This window comes from Eurosta solidaginis, chromosome 1 (assembly GCF_040869045.1).
Source record: "Eurosta solidaginis isolate ZX-2024a chromosome 1, ASM4086904v1, whole genome shotgun sequence".
In the NCBI taxonomy this organism is placed as follows: domain Eukaryota; kingdom Metazoa; phylum Arthropoda; class Insecta; order Diptera; family Tephritidae; genus Eurosta; species Eurosta solidaginis.
The window spans coordinates 117,615,614-117,632,043 of NC_090319.1; positions in this window are offsets into that span (position 1 = coordinate 117,615,614).

The following is a 16,430-nucleotide window of genomic DNA, read 5'->3' on the forward strand; positions in this document are numbered from 1 at the left end:
CAAGGCCGCGGGCGCTGATGGATTGCCTGCGAAGCTATTCAAATATGGCGGTGAGGTGTTGGTAAGGCGCATGCATCAGCTTCTTCGCAAAATATGGGCGAACGAGTGCATGCCCGATGATTGGAATCTAAGTGTTCTTTGCCCAGTTCACAAGAAGGGGGATACTGCAAACTGGCATATAAGGTCCTGTTAAATGTATTGTGCGAAAGATTGAAGCCCACCGCGAATCAGCTGATTGGACCTTATCAGTGCGGCTTCAGACCTGATAAATCTACCATCGACCAGATTTTCACAGTGCGCGAAAAAAGAATCGACACACATCACCTCTTCTTCGAATTTAAAGCCGCTTTCGACAGCACGAAAAGGAGCTGCCTATATGCCGCTATGTCTAAATTTGGTTTCCCCGCAAAATTTATACGGCTGTGCAAAATGACGTTGAGCAACACCATCAGCTCAGTCAGAATTGCGAAGGACCTCTCCGAGCCGTTGGAAACTAAACGAGGTTTCAGACAGGGTGACCCCCTATCGTGCGATTTCTTTAATTTGATGCTGGAGAAAATTATACTAGCTGCAGAACTTAACCGCACTGGAACAATATACTATAAAGCGTGCACTTACTCGCATATGCTGATGACATTGATATCATCGGCCTAAACACCCGCGCTGTTAGTCTCATTACTGCAAACTGGAAAAAGAAGCGGTAAAGATGGGTTTGATGGTGAATGAGGACAAAACGAAGTACCTGCTGTCATCGAGCAAATAGTCAGCGCATACGTGACTTGGCAACCACGCTACTGTTTGCAGCCATAGTTTCGAAATAGTAAAATACTTCGTTTATTTGGGAACCGCCATCAACACTAGCAACAAATTCCGCCCTGAAATCCAGCGAAGAATCATTCTTGTCAATAAATGCTACTTTGGACTAGGTAGGCAATTGAAAAGTAAAGTCTTCTCTCGGCAAACGAAAATCATCCTCTACAACTCACTTATCGTTCCCGTCCTGCTATATCGTGCAGAAGCATGGACCATGACAACAGCAGATAAAGCGGCTCTTGGTGAGACCAATTGACGCCGGTTGGCAGAGAGAAGGAGCGACTGAGGCGCCTTGTTGGACGGCCATAACAGTTTAACCGGTTAAGCGCGAATTAAGTAAGTAGTTTTTATTGTGACATCTCAAACCGTTTCAGGGATAGAGACCTAAATATTGACAAGGGCTTCCAGTGGATAGGTATCAAATGAATGGGGTTTCATATCGGGTAGATCTGATAATTGGTCAACATATATGTGGGTATGGCCACATAAATGTTAAGGGTAGTCCACCACTTATTTGTTTATTTTTTTGGCAACATTTTTTTTATTTTTTTATCATAGAGCATTCAAAACTACATACAACCATTCCCATTCCGGGAAGTGGACCAGAACCTACCTATTTCAATAAATTTATTATAAGGAAATTATTGCAAGGAGGAGGAAGAGATAGAGGAAAAGGAAGAAGAGGAAAAAGAAGATGATGAGGAAGATAAAGAGAATAAGGAAGAGGCAGAAGAAAAGGAAGAGGTCATAACTATTGGTGACTAGGGTCTTGGGTTCAGGCCAAAGCGTGGGCCCGGGTACCCCTAACACATGTTTATACAATACTGACATCAAATGAAAGCTGTTGATAAGTACTTTATTACAGGGTAATTTTCTTAGCTATTGGTTACTAGGGTCTCGAGATATATGCTAAAACGTGGATCAGGGTATCAAATTGAAGCTGTTGATGTGTGCTTTAGTACAGGGTACCGCAGTTGTAGGATACAACAGTTGTACCGCTCGGTGTCTAGGGTCTCGAGATATAGACCAAAACGTGGACCCGAGTAACCCTTGGGTGCGTTTGTAAAATATGGAAGCTGTGGATGTTAGCTTAAGGGCCGTTGTCCCCTCGAGCCTTTAATTTTAGCGCTCACTTTATCCTGATTATAAGTGAATTGTCGTAACTGCTCAGACAGATCCATTCCGAAGGTTGGTAATACTTCATCATCAATACACTGCGCTAACCATTTAGTACACAGCGCTGGTTTGTTCGACTGATAAATTGCTTCTTGTATTCCTCTTTAGCAACTGTATTTTATCAGCGCTGCGACATCCTTTACAAATCCCTGATAATGTTTTTATTTAATTTTTAATAATTAAAATTTTTTTTTTTAATGTCAATTACTTTTTGACATTTCCATGTGCTTTTGGCTTATTAACAAATATTTTTGTTTATATCGGCCTATTGATAGAGAAATCCTGGTTCGAAATTATTGTTATGGCCCTTGAGCTAAAAAAATAAATAAAATATATTAAGATACAGAACATATAGAGAAAATCCCAATTTCCCACTGCATTCACAGGGCGACGAAGAATTAGTTTTTATACATACATAACTTTTTTCTCCTATTACACTGCGTTACAAAAACGAGTTTTAACTCTGTCCTATGAACCAAATATACATTTTCGGAAGGGGGAAAAATAAAAATACACGTGTATCGGCGATTTTCATGTACACGTCAGAATTTTGTTTTTATGTATAAAGTATAAAGCTCGTAGTGTCCGTCTGTCCGACTGTGTGAAAGACTTTGGATCGATTTTTAACCCTTTTTCCGTGATCCAATCGAGCTGAATTTTTGCAGGCAGACTCGTGGAAATGTCTGCATCACGTCACCGATGCATCGATGAAAAGTCGGCACTCCTCTGAAATATGAGGGTAACCAATTTTTGCAAACATCGAATCAATATCATAACAATAAGCCAGGTTTTTTCCCGATATTCGTACAATTTAAAAATTCGTCATATGGAATATTGCTACGTCGACCACGAGCGGCTGTTATTTTAAAATCGGCCGCCACTATATTCCACTGCTTAAAGCGTGATGCAAAGAGTACGGCTATTTTCTTTGACAAATTTCCGTCTCGTACAAAGTCATTGAAGTAGGCTTGCTTTACTAAATGCGGCAATGCAGACCCAAGTTCACTGGGTGTTGGTACAACTTCCGATACTTCTGGATTCTCGCATCTCGCATTCGATGCAAGAAATGTTGATAGCATTGTTGGTACTACTGTTGGTTCTCCATTGCTTAATTTGGAAACATAATCTAAAATCTCCATTGAAGCCACTATAGGTTCTTCTGATGAGTACGGAACCGCCGAAATACATATATGGGTCGAAAAACAATCTTTTTTCGGAACGCTTTAGTAGTTTAAAAATTTAGAGTCCCTTCAAGTTATGCCGAAAAAAGTGAAAACAAATTCAGGAAAATCTGAGAATTGATAAAAGTCTATTTTTTTTAAAATTTGACGCGATACAGACATTTCCACGAGTCTGCCTGCAAAAATTCAGCTCGATTGGATCACGGGAAAAGGGTTAAAAATCGGGCCAAAATCTTTCACACAAGCAGACAGATTGACACTACGAGATTTATACTTTATACATAAAAAAAATACTGACATGTACATGAAAATCGCCGATACACGTGTATTTTTATTTTTTCTCCACTTTCCGAAAAAGCATCTTTGGTATATATATTTGCTTCCGAGAGTAACACTTGATGGCATTTTACACATCATGATCGCATAGAATTGAAGCATTTGTGAAAAATGGCACGTATATGTGCATGCATAAGCTTAACTGGCCCTGCCATTGGATATCCCTAATGCATAAACTTCCAATACAAGTTATCACAGCAACAATAGCCATGATAAAAACAACGAACACAACAGCAGTACAAGCATATATACGTAACAAATTGGAAGGTTAATTAAAAAAATATAAATCATATGAATTTCGATATCTGGCAACCGTGCCTATCCACAAACATGGCACAAGCCTCACCACTATGCATTTATTGAAGAAAATTCACCAGCAATGCATGTATGCACATCTGGGTGTTGCTTATTTTCCTAAGTGTTCCGATTGTCGATTTTTTGTTCTTCTAGAATCACCAGGTGAAGTAAATAAAAAAGACAGAATATGTACGCTATCTGAAAGGGTAGGGAAGTATTTTCAACGGCCAGAAGAGGTTAAAATTTATACGCGCTTTAAAAAAATAGGAGCATATATACCTTGCTACGGAAGCCATTACAGAAACAATTTTTTCAACATCAGTGCCACCTACCGCCAAAGCAATAGGGGATACACAGTACGAGTGCGAGATTACATTACCTTTAGCATCGAAAAACAATAAAAAAATCAATTTAGCCACTTAAACTGTGATAAGCAGTAAACTTTGAAATCCTGGAAACAAAAGGGAGAGGTGTTATTTAAGTTGAACTTTACTGCCTTTTGCTCAACTGAAATGGGTTTCGGGTTCGGCATACTTGCAAGTGATCGTAATACTTTTTAATATGTTTCCATCCCTCAAACCCAATGTTATTTCCATCTGCTATGTTGATTTTTCGTTTAGAGTCGGAAGTAAAACATATGACTGTCTAATATATTATACAAACTTTATCAGAAGATCCCCCAAAAACTTTTGACAGTCGAACTCATGATGTATTGCCAATGATACGAAGTTATTATTTATTAAAATATGTCAGGGTTATTAGTGGTCTGACTTTTAGGGCAAAGCAACAACAGTGATTTAAAATTTTTTGTAACTATTTTTAAAATACCATTGTTTTAGCAAAGTTTTTACATAAATACGGTATACTAACAAAATCTTGGTGTTATTCTTGTAGTAATGACAAAAACATTCCTCGAAAGTTTTTAGTAGCGCTGCAAAAGGGAAAACTCTTACAAAATGGATATGTCGTGAATACAAATAGTTTGTTTTAACAAAGACCTGTTTCAATTTTTTTGGGAACAAATAAAATATACATACATATGTATATAATGGAAACATCAACAATATGGACGTAATAGGTAAGCACGGCCTTCCTTATGGAAGCCAACACCAATGATATCCAAACGATGAATCTCTGTAATTAAATCCAGTAAAGATCCATCGATATTCACCTTATATTTTATGTTGAAAAAGTTGAAAAAAGGGCATATTTTACTCCTGAAAAATGCAAAAAAAACAACACTTTTTCGGGGACAACATTGGTGATAGCCGAATGACAGAAGAAAGAAAGCCTAGCCCATTGTACAGGTTTACAAGTATGATATGTATGAGAGGGAAACAATTTCTTTCCCTTTCTAACACACGGCAGTTTGACACTTCGGTCAGTGTCAAACTAGCGTGGAACCCAGTGGAACCTGCGTGGAACATGAGTTTTGACACTGAACGAAGTGTCAAAATTACCGGGGTTGCTTCGTCGAAAGCGACACAGGGAAGCAAAAAAGGGATCGGAATATCAGATATGGGTTGCTGTGATGGTAAATTTTTTTGAACGAATTTAGTAGGACATTTTAAGTGCACCCATATGGGTCCTTCAGAAAATTATAAAAAAGTCTTCAATTGGGGTATCTGAGGACGCGTAGTTATTTCAGTATTAAGAATACAAACACGTGAGTTAAGTTTTTCTACCCGTTCAAAAGTTCTCCGCGAAAAACAGTTTGAAACCGAGGTCGACTGCAATAACCCGTCCAAAAAACCGGAAAGAAAAATGAATAGACGCATTTTGTCCTGTTGTCAATAGTCCGAAGAGAAAAAGTATTCGAATTATTGGAAGCGAGGCCAAAACGCGTCTATTAATACCTCCCCCGACGGTTTTGGTCGTGTTTTAGCAATCGTCCCTGGTAATAAAGTATCACAATTTGTTAATTAAAATTGTCCAAAATATATGGTTATTAAAGAGAGATGTAATTAAGTGCTCGTTTGAAAGTAAATAAGTATATTTCTTTGTAGTATAAGAAAAAAAAATTTTAAGCAGTTTTCGATAGCAGCTACTAAACTTTTTTTTGTCCTAAGAAGTACAACAGTGCCAAATAGCATCCACAAAAAAAACGAACAAGAACAAGCATTTTATCAGGTGAGCGTGGCTGTGTATGTGCGTGCTGCTACATATCCTACTTGTAGACCTGTACAATGGCCTAGCCTGCTAAGTATTTGTATGATACACTCATTTTTGTAACAGGATTCCCCTCGGGTAGGTGAGGTTGACAATGGGTTGCGGAAGCTATAAGGCTGTAAAGTTTTGTATTGCTTTTCAACCCCTTTAAAAGTCCATTTGGATCATAGAAGTATTAAAAGGAGTAGAACGTATGAAAATTGCGGTGTATGTGACAACAAAGAATACAGCAAAATAGTCCGTTTTTTTCAAATGCGAGCTTGGTAGCTAAGACGGGAGCGATGGGAGAAAGCTTGAGCGTTATTTTAACGAATTCAACTCGCATTTGCGAAAATAATTTAAAGCAAACTAATTTTATCAGCCGCCCGTCAGAGTCTTTTCAAACGTTCTCGGTTGTATCCAGCAACTGTTCCTCCCATGCCAATCGAACCTAGTCCACAATGTAAAAAAATATAAGTGTTTGACATAATAGTTCCTTACAAGAGAATCATATTCAACTGTAATCACACTTTGTGAAATTCACTTTGCTTTTCAATATGTACAAAAGAGGATTAACTAAGAAGCGTAAATAAAACTAACGAATATAAGAAATTCATTGAAATTTGGCTGAGATACTTATTCAACTTTGACCACTTCTAGTCGATAAATATTTGTACAGCTTATAAAATGCAACAATTAAAGCAACGTAGTTTGTGCGTTTTTTTCCGTGTCTTAATATGAAATTGTAGAATACAAAAACTAAACTTAAAGTAATCTTTAAAGTTCATACCTCGATGAAAGCAGGGAAAGAGTGGTTACCGATGTGACAAATTTTAGACAGCAATCAAATATGTTACTAGAATGCTCCGGAAAAAGATGTTTATTTTTTTTGTAAGTACACATAGCTATTTAAAATCTGAAAGCTTTTTGGCTTTCAAGTGGACTTTTGCTTTTTAGAAAAATTTTTGTAGTTTGGGTATGATCAATTTGCAAAAAATATATTATCAAAAATGTCTTATACTTTTCTCAATGTTAAAAAAAGCCTAGAAAAACAAATAACAGCAGTATATAGTTTGGTAGCTCATTATACTTTTCATGAGAATGAAATGGTATATTAAGTTTGGTTCGAATTTCACAATTGTAAGTCTTGGAAGGAGAAGAGATAGAACCACCAATAAGTATACCGAAATGATCACGTGACCTATCTAAGTTGATTTAGCCATGGCCGTCTGTCGGTTTGCACGCAAAATAGTTCCCCAATCTTTAAGATATTTTTTCGTTAGACTTGTTGAGCGGGTTCGGAGAATCCCCAATAAAACCAATTTTCAGAATAAAGATCATATCTTCTTCAATTTATCAAATAGAAGCTTCATATTTCACCAGATGCTTTCTTATACGGGACATATTGTTGTCAGAAAAATGTAGGGATCGGTCATAAATATAGAGCAAATATCTCATACACCCGGTTGTTCAGATGAGAAGTTTAACAGCTATAAGCTTCAAACTTCACCAAATGACTATGTATTTGGCACATATTTTTTCTGAAAAAAAAAAAACATAGAGATCGGTGATGTATATAGTATATATCCCATAAATCTTATTGTCCAGATAAGAGGCATATATTGTTATCTGAAAAAATTCTGGAGATCGGTCGCAGATATAGTATATATCCCATATACAACCGATTGCTCAGATAAGAAGCTTTTCGTAACTTCTGCCCCATTTTAACAGTCATAAGCTTCAAATTTCACCAAAAGTTTACGTATTTGGTATAAATTGCTGTCAGACGAAATTGTAGAGATCGGCCGCATATTTGTATATATCCCGTAATTTCTGCCCCATTTTAGGCCTTCGGCGCAGGCGAAGACATTCCCGGCGCTGCTATTGCTCATTTTCTTCCATACAATGAATGAACAAAACCTGTTTTTAGATACATTACATTTTGGTCTGTTACACTGTTAGTAATGGAGGGATTTCTTAGATTGTATACATTTTAGAAAAGCAAGGAAGTAAAGATATATTTAAATTGTACTCGAAATTAGTAAAAGCTTCTAGAATGAACGAATGTGGTTACTTGAATTGTTAAAATTTGACTTTTCAGGATTTCACACTCTTTGAACAACCTAAAATCTAAATCCAAATCTCTTTTAACTGGTATAATTCGGATATTTTCGATATTGGACAATTTGCGAGGGCGAGAGTCCAAACACATTTTTTTCACCATACAATTAAGGGCCACCTTAATGTACATTGCATGTGAAGCAATTCAATTCAAGCGTGATGCTTTATGTTATTTGTAATTCGTACATATGTTTGAGTAATTGTACTCATGTGAAATACGAATTCGTATTCGGAGCATTCCACGATTCCACGGTTTGTACATGAAATATCGTAAGCATTTTTACAGCTTTCCACCTTAACTAAAGAAAAACTTTTTCAGACAAACTCTTAAGTGCAATAATGTACAGTAACGAAGTGAATGTGACGACTGGAACGATTTTGAAAAGAGAGAGGCTTTCGAATTGCCTGAAGTTAGGTGAGGTTGAACGTCTGTACCGTAAAGACCTCAAATAAACTGAATGTGTGTGTCCATTTTGTTACCAGAAGTTTATTCGACGGCCAAACTGAAAAACCCCTTCAAGAATATGATAGGATATGAATATATATAAAAATGAATTGCAGTGCATTAGTTTCGCGAGGAGTAAGACTAAAAAACGGCTTGACCGATTTCGATAATTTTTTGTTTGGCTCGTTTTTTTCGGGCAGGTACGTCCGTGGTATGAGAGAAACGAATGAAAGGACTTATTTTCTCTTTAGTAATGAGATGTTTGTTGTGAAAAACCACTATAAAGGGTACTATTTTATTTTTTAGTTAAGTTGATCTTGTAAAAAGCGATATATTTCGATTGCTCCTTTTAGACTATATTCCAAACAATGTAGGCCATCACTAAGGTTTGTACATTGGCTGTATGTTGTCAAACTGATTATCTTCTATAGAGTTCTGCCCTTGTGTACAGCACTATACACTTCTTCCTGAAAAGGATAGAAGCAGTGCTGCGATTGGCTCTAGTTAAAGTAAACGTCGCCATCGTACAATACCTCCATAGGCACTACATACAATGCTGAGATTGTACCCAGTCTCCGCTGTTAAGGATGCGGTAGATTATATATATGCCTCTTTGACTGTTAGGAAGTTTAATAGTTTCTCAGATAGCCAAGCGGCTGTCAAAGTACTAAGTTCTGCCAACGTGAGGTGGAGGTGGAGGTATCATATCATAATTAATTGACGTCAATCGCAGTGACTTTCAAAATAATTTATTTGGTTGGCAAGGCATTTGTATATTCTTGGCAACTGTCACTCTTATCTCTTGGCCAGAGCATGTACTCGTTCTCTGCTTCTGGACAAGGGGTCCTCGAGTCACCTGAGCAAGCGCTGGGTTGACACTAACTCATGTAAGGTGAAGAGGCACTTCTAGCCCGTTGTTGATTTGATGTCGGCCAGCGTGGTGTGGTGGTAGCGAGCTCCGCCTACCACACCGAATATCCTGGGTTCACGCCCCGGACAAAGCAATATCAAAATTCAAGAAATATGTTTTTTCAATTCAATTTGGCAAGCACTCCGAGTATATTTCTGCCATGAAAAGCTTCTAATTGAAAATTCATCTGCCTTGCAGAATTAAAAGGTGCGCGCAGAAACTTGGAAGAGAAGCTCGGCCTAAAGTCTCTTCGGAGGTTATCACGCCCTGCCTTCTCGGTATTAGAAAAAGTAGCAAAAAAAAAATGGGTCTTACGGTAAATGATGACAAGACGAAGTACTTGCTGTCACCAAAGAAAGAATCGTCGCTCTCTCGCCATGGCAGCCACGTCATCGTTGACGGATATAAATTCGATGCTGTGAAGAATTTTGTCTATTTGAGAACCCGCATTAAGGGCAAAAACAATGTCAGCACAGAAATCAAACGAACAAAAATCTAACTCTGCAATTCGCTCATCATACCTGTTTTGAAGTATGGCTTGCAATCATGGACGCTGTCGAGAGATGAGATGACTTTTGGAGTGTTCGAAAGAAAAGTTCTCCGGAAGATTTATGGTCTTGTACGTCTTGCCGATGGCGAGTATCGAAGATATGACGATATTGCAGCGAACAAAAACCCAAAGGAATTGCGGGCTAGGTCATGTCAGGCAAAGAAAGTATTTCAGTCGACACCGCACTTTGGAAGCAGAGGGAGGGGGGATCTACATTGAGTTGGAAAAGGCATGTTTAGGAAGACTTGACCGCCCATGGTGCTCCCAATCGGTGTCAGTTATCGCGAAACAGGGATAGCTGGAGTGACTTGTTACGAAACGGCCAAAATCGCTTATGCGGTTAAGTGCCAATTAATAATGATGATTTCTTTGTAAGAAATTTCATTGCCAATGGTTTTATTACTTCAGAGGTTTAATATCTGCCTCAAAACCGTAGTAGAGGATCAGGAAAAAACTTTTTTTTTACAGTTAAACAGCGAGCAAACTTAAGCCGAAATTCTTGGAAGTAGATGGTGCTAATTTTAATTAATCCTTAAGACCGAGTGACAATGAAGTTTTTCATATAGATACGTTCAACGCAATATTATAGATACCAGTAACATCGCCATTAATCACGCAAGATGTCGGGTTTGTAAATATCAAGAACTCAGACTTAGCAATTGAAGTTCGTTTCGCCTTGCCCATTCCTATAGGAAATTTCGCGAAGCACTGTTATAAACATTCTCACTATTCAAGAAAAATACTTGCTAACATATTTTGTGTACTATCCATTTCTTAAATTGCAGTTTTTAACTGTGAAAAATTTTAGAAAGGTACCAACGAGTAGGAAAGATAATTTCATTTGCAAAGTGTGGGAGCACACATACCCATAGCAAATGTCGAATTCTTCTTCTTATACTTTGCTTGCACCAAAAGTTGGGAGTTGGCTACATTTTCATGTCAGATGGCGCCAGTGCCGTTATCCATAAAAATACGTTCAATCTACTCATTTTGCATAAGATTGTGTTAAATGCATCTATATGAAAAACTGCTTATGTGACTGGGCTTTTATACCGGAGCGTCCAAGCTGAGTCTCTCTTTATTTCTACCTTGGTCCATACCGCATTTAATTTAACCAGTACCTGGAAGGCAGAATCTCGGTTTATTTTACTTTGCCCCAAAAGATGTAATGGATAGTGAAAGCCGTTCCTGGGAAGTGGAGAATTTGTTGAATCGACGACTCACTGATTTTGGATATTTAATTATGAAATCTGGTAGAGTTTACAATTTCAAAAACCATGATTTTGACTTTGGGAGCGCGTTATAATAATCCAGTCTTTTGTGAGAAGTGAAAACAAGATCTATTTGTGATGCATTTGGAATCAATAATTTATTTATTCAATGAATTGCAAGGTTTCAAATATATTTTATAACTTAACATGTGTATTTATTTATTTAGTAACTTGTAGCAATTTATTTTTAAATCTTAAATTCTTTAATATATTTATTTTCCAAATTAAATACACTTCGTTCGCTCACCATATATGTATGTATGAATTTTTTTATATATCTATGTTTTCGTAACGTTTATGTGAATCTGAGTATAATATGTATGTTTTTAGAGTGCTTTCAGATGAATTGTGTGTAAATTTAAATATTTTACTTAACTTCTCCAACTAACTATAAATAAATGTAGGCAAGTATAAATATTTTTTTTTTTTAATTTGCTATTTATTAATGTTTTTGTATTAGGTGTGTTTGTATACGAGCATGGGCATGAGCGAAGAGTGAGAGTGGTTAATACAAATATTAGAAAGGTTTTTGTTAAAACACTTATAGTAAAGAAATACAGAATGAAATTTAAATTAGTTTCATATTTTAGGCAGCCAAGTTAAATTTGTTTCCTTAAATTATTGTAGAATCAAATGTATTAAGCAATGCACCATTATAAAGAGAATTCGTTCACATCATTTTTATTTCTATTATATATTGAAATATAGTTTCTTGTGCATAACTATGTACATATGTGCTAATGAGTATTTCTCCACACATATCAATACATTTATACAACATTATTTACAACATTTATTAATTTATTACATAGTTATCTGTTAATCATACATGAACAGTTTCCATTACCCTTGAAAATCCATTCGGAAAATCGTAATGGAATGTCAAATACCATTAAATTGCATGCAATTCTGCATCCAAAAGTTTTATGAATACACCTTAAAACTCGATGCAGTAAAAGTTGGTTAAACTCAAATTTTCGAGCTTGTACGTATGACGGCCTTAGTTACGAATTACAACTAATACGAATCCTAAAAGATTTTCATTTTCATATAAGTACTTTTTATATGAGAATGGCCTACAAGATATCAATTGTCACGTTTTGGACAGTCCCAAACTATTTGAAATTTGGCCCCAAAAAACCCAGTTAAATTACGTACATGGGAGTGGTCATGGGTCTGAGCCCTGGTGCCTGAAACGGCAAACATAAAATATAAATATCTAGAGGGATTTTTCTCACCATTGCTGTTCCGAATTCCCCTAATGGCATCCGACTCCTGCTCGCACGTAACAACTCGGCTAAAAGATCCGCGGCTATTTTCAGTGATGCCGCTAAGACCTAATATCATTATAATTTTATCGGAACCTACTTCATGTAGAAGTGTAGAAGTGAGCCCACAGTGCTTGACAATGGCCCAGAGGCAGCAGAAAAAGTTGACCGAAGCTTTCACAGCATTGTACTCTATATAAGCTTTCATGACAATTTCCTGTCCGATTGTATTATCGCCGTAGGCTAGTGTTGAAATGTCTTTTTCTTCCCTAGGGCAAAGACAAACTTAAACATACAATGCTTGAGGATAGACTCGTATTTTTATGGTAAATTATTGGAAAGATATTCCAAAATAGGAAAAAACTCGATTCAAATTACATATATGAAACACATTGCTCTGTTTCGTATTAGTAAGACCGGTAAAGTTTTTTCCGCCGACTACTACTAACGTTATTTTTTATTAGCGCTGTAGGTGGTTCTGAACAAACTGGTTCGAACTCCTAACCGGGAACCACTAAAAAATGCTTTGTTTCGGCTTATATTTTTACAGCGGCTTGCCAACCTGTATTATATTTTTTAAATTCAAAAAAACGGCTTTAAGACCGATACTTTTCTGTTTTTAAGTTTGTCTCTTTCCTCCGTGGTGTGGTGGTAGCGTGCTCCGCTTATCATACCGAAGATCGTGGGTTCAATTCCCGGGCAAGGCAACATCAAAAATTCAGAAACAATTGTTTCAATTAGAAGAAAATTTTTCTAAGCGGGGTTGCCCCTCGTCAGTGATTTGACAAACATTCCGAGTGAATTTCTGCCATGAAAAACTTCCCAGTGAAAAGTCATATGCCTTGCAGATGTCATTCAGAGTTAGCGTAAAATATATAGGTCCCGTCCCGCCCATTTGTAGGACAAATTATAAAAAGGAGCAGGAAGAAAATTGAAAGAGAAGCTCGGCCTTAAATCTTTTCGGAGATCATCACGCCTAACATCTTTTTGTATATAAAATATGTAATAAAACGTTTACTGTTAAGTTACATTTTTTTTAATTTGGACGAATTTTTTGTGATGACAAGGAATGCAGTAAAAAGTGCTAAAGTAAATATAATCTGTCCCATGCAAAATGCATAAAAAAATTGAAAGAGGCTGCTTTAAATTTCAAAGCTGTTAGTTAATGAGTGGAAATAAAGTTTAAAAAATACCTAATTTCATGCGGGTAATGAGTAAAAGTCTGACGACCTTGTAACTGATATCCAGAGAGAACTTAGATTATGGTAGGGAACACTTCTCTGCTCTCCTAAATGGAGACAGCGATGTACCGCCCAGGGATGACGAATCCGATTATGACGAAGTCTGAATAGCAATAACCAGATTAAAAAAACAACAAGGCCGCGGCCGCTGATGGATTTCCTGCGGAGCTATTCAAAGCGAGGAGTTGGTAAGGCGCATGATCAGCTTCTTTGCAAAATATGGTCGGACGAGTGCATGTCCGACGATTGGAATCGAAGCGTTCTTTGTCCAGTACACAAGAAAAGGGATACTGAAAAATGTGCCAACTATCGCAGAATCAGCCTTCTTAACATGGCATATAAGGTCCTCTCAAGTATATAGTGCGAAAGATTGAAACCACGTGAATTGGTTTATTGGACCTTATCAATGCGGCTTCAGACCTAGTAAATCTTCCATCGACCAGATTTTCACAATGCGCCAAGTCTTGGAAAAAATCCGTGAAAAAAGAATCGACACACATCACCTCTTCGTCGATTTTAAGCCGCCTTCGACAGCACGAAAATTAGCTTATATGCCGCTGTGGCTGGATTTGCTTTCCTCGGAAAACGTATGCGGCTGTGCAAAATGACGTTGAGTAACACCATCAGCTCAGTTAGAATTGCGGACGGCCTCTCCGAGGAGTTCGAAACTAAACGGGGTTTCAGACAGGGTGACCCCCTATCGTGCGATTTCTTTAATTTGATGCTGGAGAAAAGTATACTAGCTGCAGAACTTAACCGCTCTGGAACAATATTCTATAAAAGTGTGCAATTACTGACATATTCTGATGACATTGATATCATCGGCCTAAACACCCACGCCCTTAGTTCTGCTTACTCTAAACTGGAAAAAGAAGCGGTAAAGATAGGTTTGATGGTGAATGAGAACAAAACGAAGTACGTGCTGTCATCGAGCAAAGAGTCAGCGCATATGCGTCTTGGCAACCACGCTACTGTTGGCAGCCATAATTTCGAAATAGTAAAAAACTTCCTTTATTTGGGAACAAGCATTAACACTAACAACCGCATCAGCTCTGAAATCCAGTAAAGTATCACCAACAAATGCTACTTTGGTTTAGGTAGGCAGTTGAAAAGTAAAGTCCTCTCCCGCAAACGAAAATCATGCTCTACAAGTTACTTGTCGTACCCGTCCTGCTATATGGTGCAGAAGCATTGACCATGACAACGTCGGATGAAGCGGCTCTGTTAGTTTTCAAGAGAAAAGTTCTTCGAAAGATTAATGGATTTAATGGTCAGCTGTACGAGTTTTACGCAGACATCAACATAGTCTAGCGAATTAAAACAGCAGCTACGCTGGCTAGGTCATGTTATGCGAATGAAAGATGACGATCCGGGCAGGAAACTATATTTATCGGAACCCGCCTATTGAAGCAGAGGAACAGGGCGGCCCCACTCCGCTGAAAGGAGGATTTAAACTCCCATGGTGTGCCAATTGGTGCCAGTTGGCAGAGCGAAGAAGCGACTGGCGCGCCTTGTTGGACGGCCATAACCGTTTAAACGGTTAAGCGGCAATTAAGTAAGTAAGATCATACTACTTGTATCGTATACTTCAATATGATATACGTGAACGAGTGAACGTAATCGCTGAAGTAGTATGATCACGTTAGTTATAATCCGAAAGTCATGTTTTTACGTGACGATCAAGGACGTTACGATTTGGCCCCAAGTTCATATCTCGAATTTTGTTTTTTTTTTTTTTGAAAATTTTTAAATACATACATACATCATATATATATGCGGAAATACAAAGTTTCTCAGATAAAGTTATGTAGTAATTAAAACTTTTTTATAGTCATTTTTTTTGGGGCAGTCCTTTTTATAAGTCCCAAAACAAGTGTTTATTTTGTTGTTTAGGACTAACCATTCCATCGAGTTGTTGAATGCATTCAAATGAATTTTCGAATGAGTTTTAAGTGGTGATGAAAACTGCCAATATGTGGTGTTTAGCTAAGCCGATATTCATTTGTACAATGAGTCCTAAACTAATTACTAACTCGAAGAATCGCCTGCTAGACATGCAAAATATTAGTTGAATAAGGTGACACCTTCTATGGTAGACTGCATTCAAAAAAGGCGTATGTACTTTTTCTTAGAGTGCGTGGCGATATTTATAGCTTAGCTTGAGAAGTCAAATTGGAAGCAGCAAAATTGAGTTTGCTTTATTTGTACTTTATGTACTATGTTTTTAGTAGTTATGCTTAAGAACAAAAATAAATAAAAATACATCGAAATTTTTAATTCTGAGCAGCAGGCACTATTTGGTTTCGTGTTATAGTTATTTCAGTTTTTTACAGTTTTTATTCCAGTGAAAATATATATACATATATTCGAATTCCTTACTCTCTATATTAAAAATCAACCCTTTAATCAACATATTAGTAGAACTAGTAATATTTTAAAATTCCGCCAAGATATTTAGTATAATTTTAACTCTCAGGGATCTGAACCAATTAGGGAAGAATCGAATAAAATATCGATACCTGTACATGCAGGTATCGGACCGAAAGTATTGATACTTATATCACAACTTTTTTGGTAATAATTTACAGCAGGTGTTAACTGCTAAAATACGTTCAAAAATGTCGTCTTGACCTCTGTGTCAATAATCCGAAGGTTGAAATCAAAATACCATGG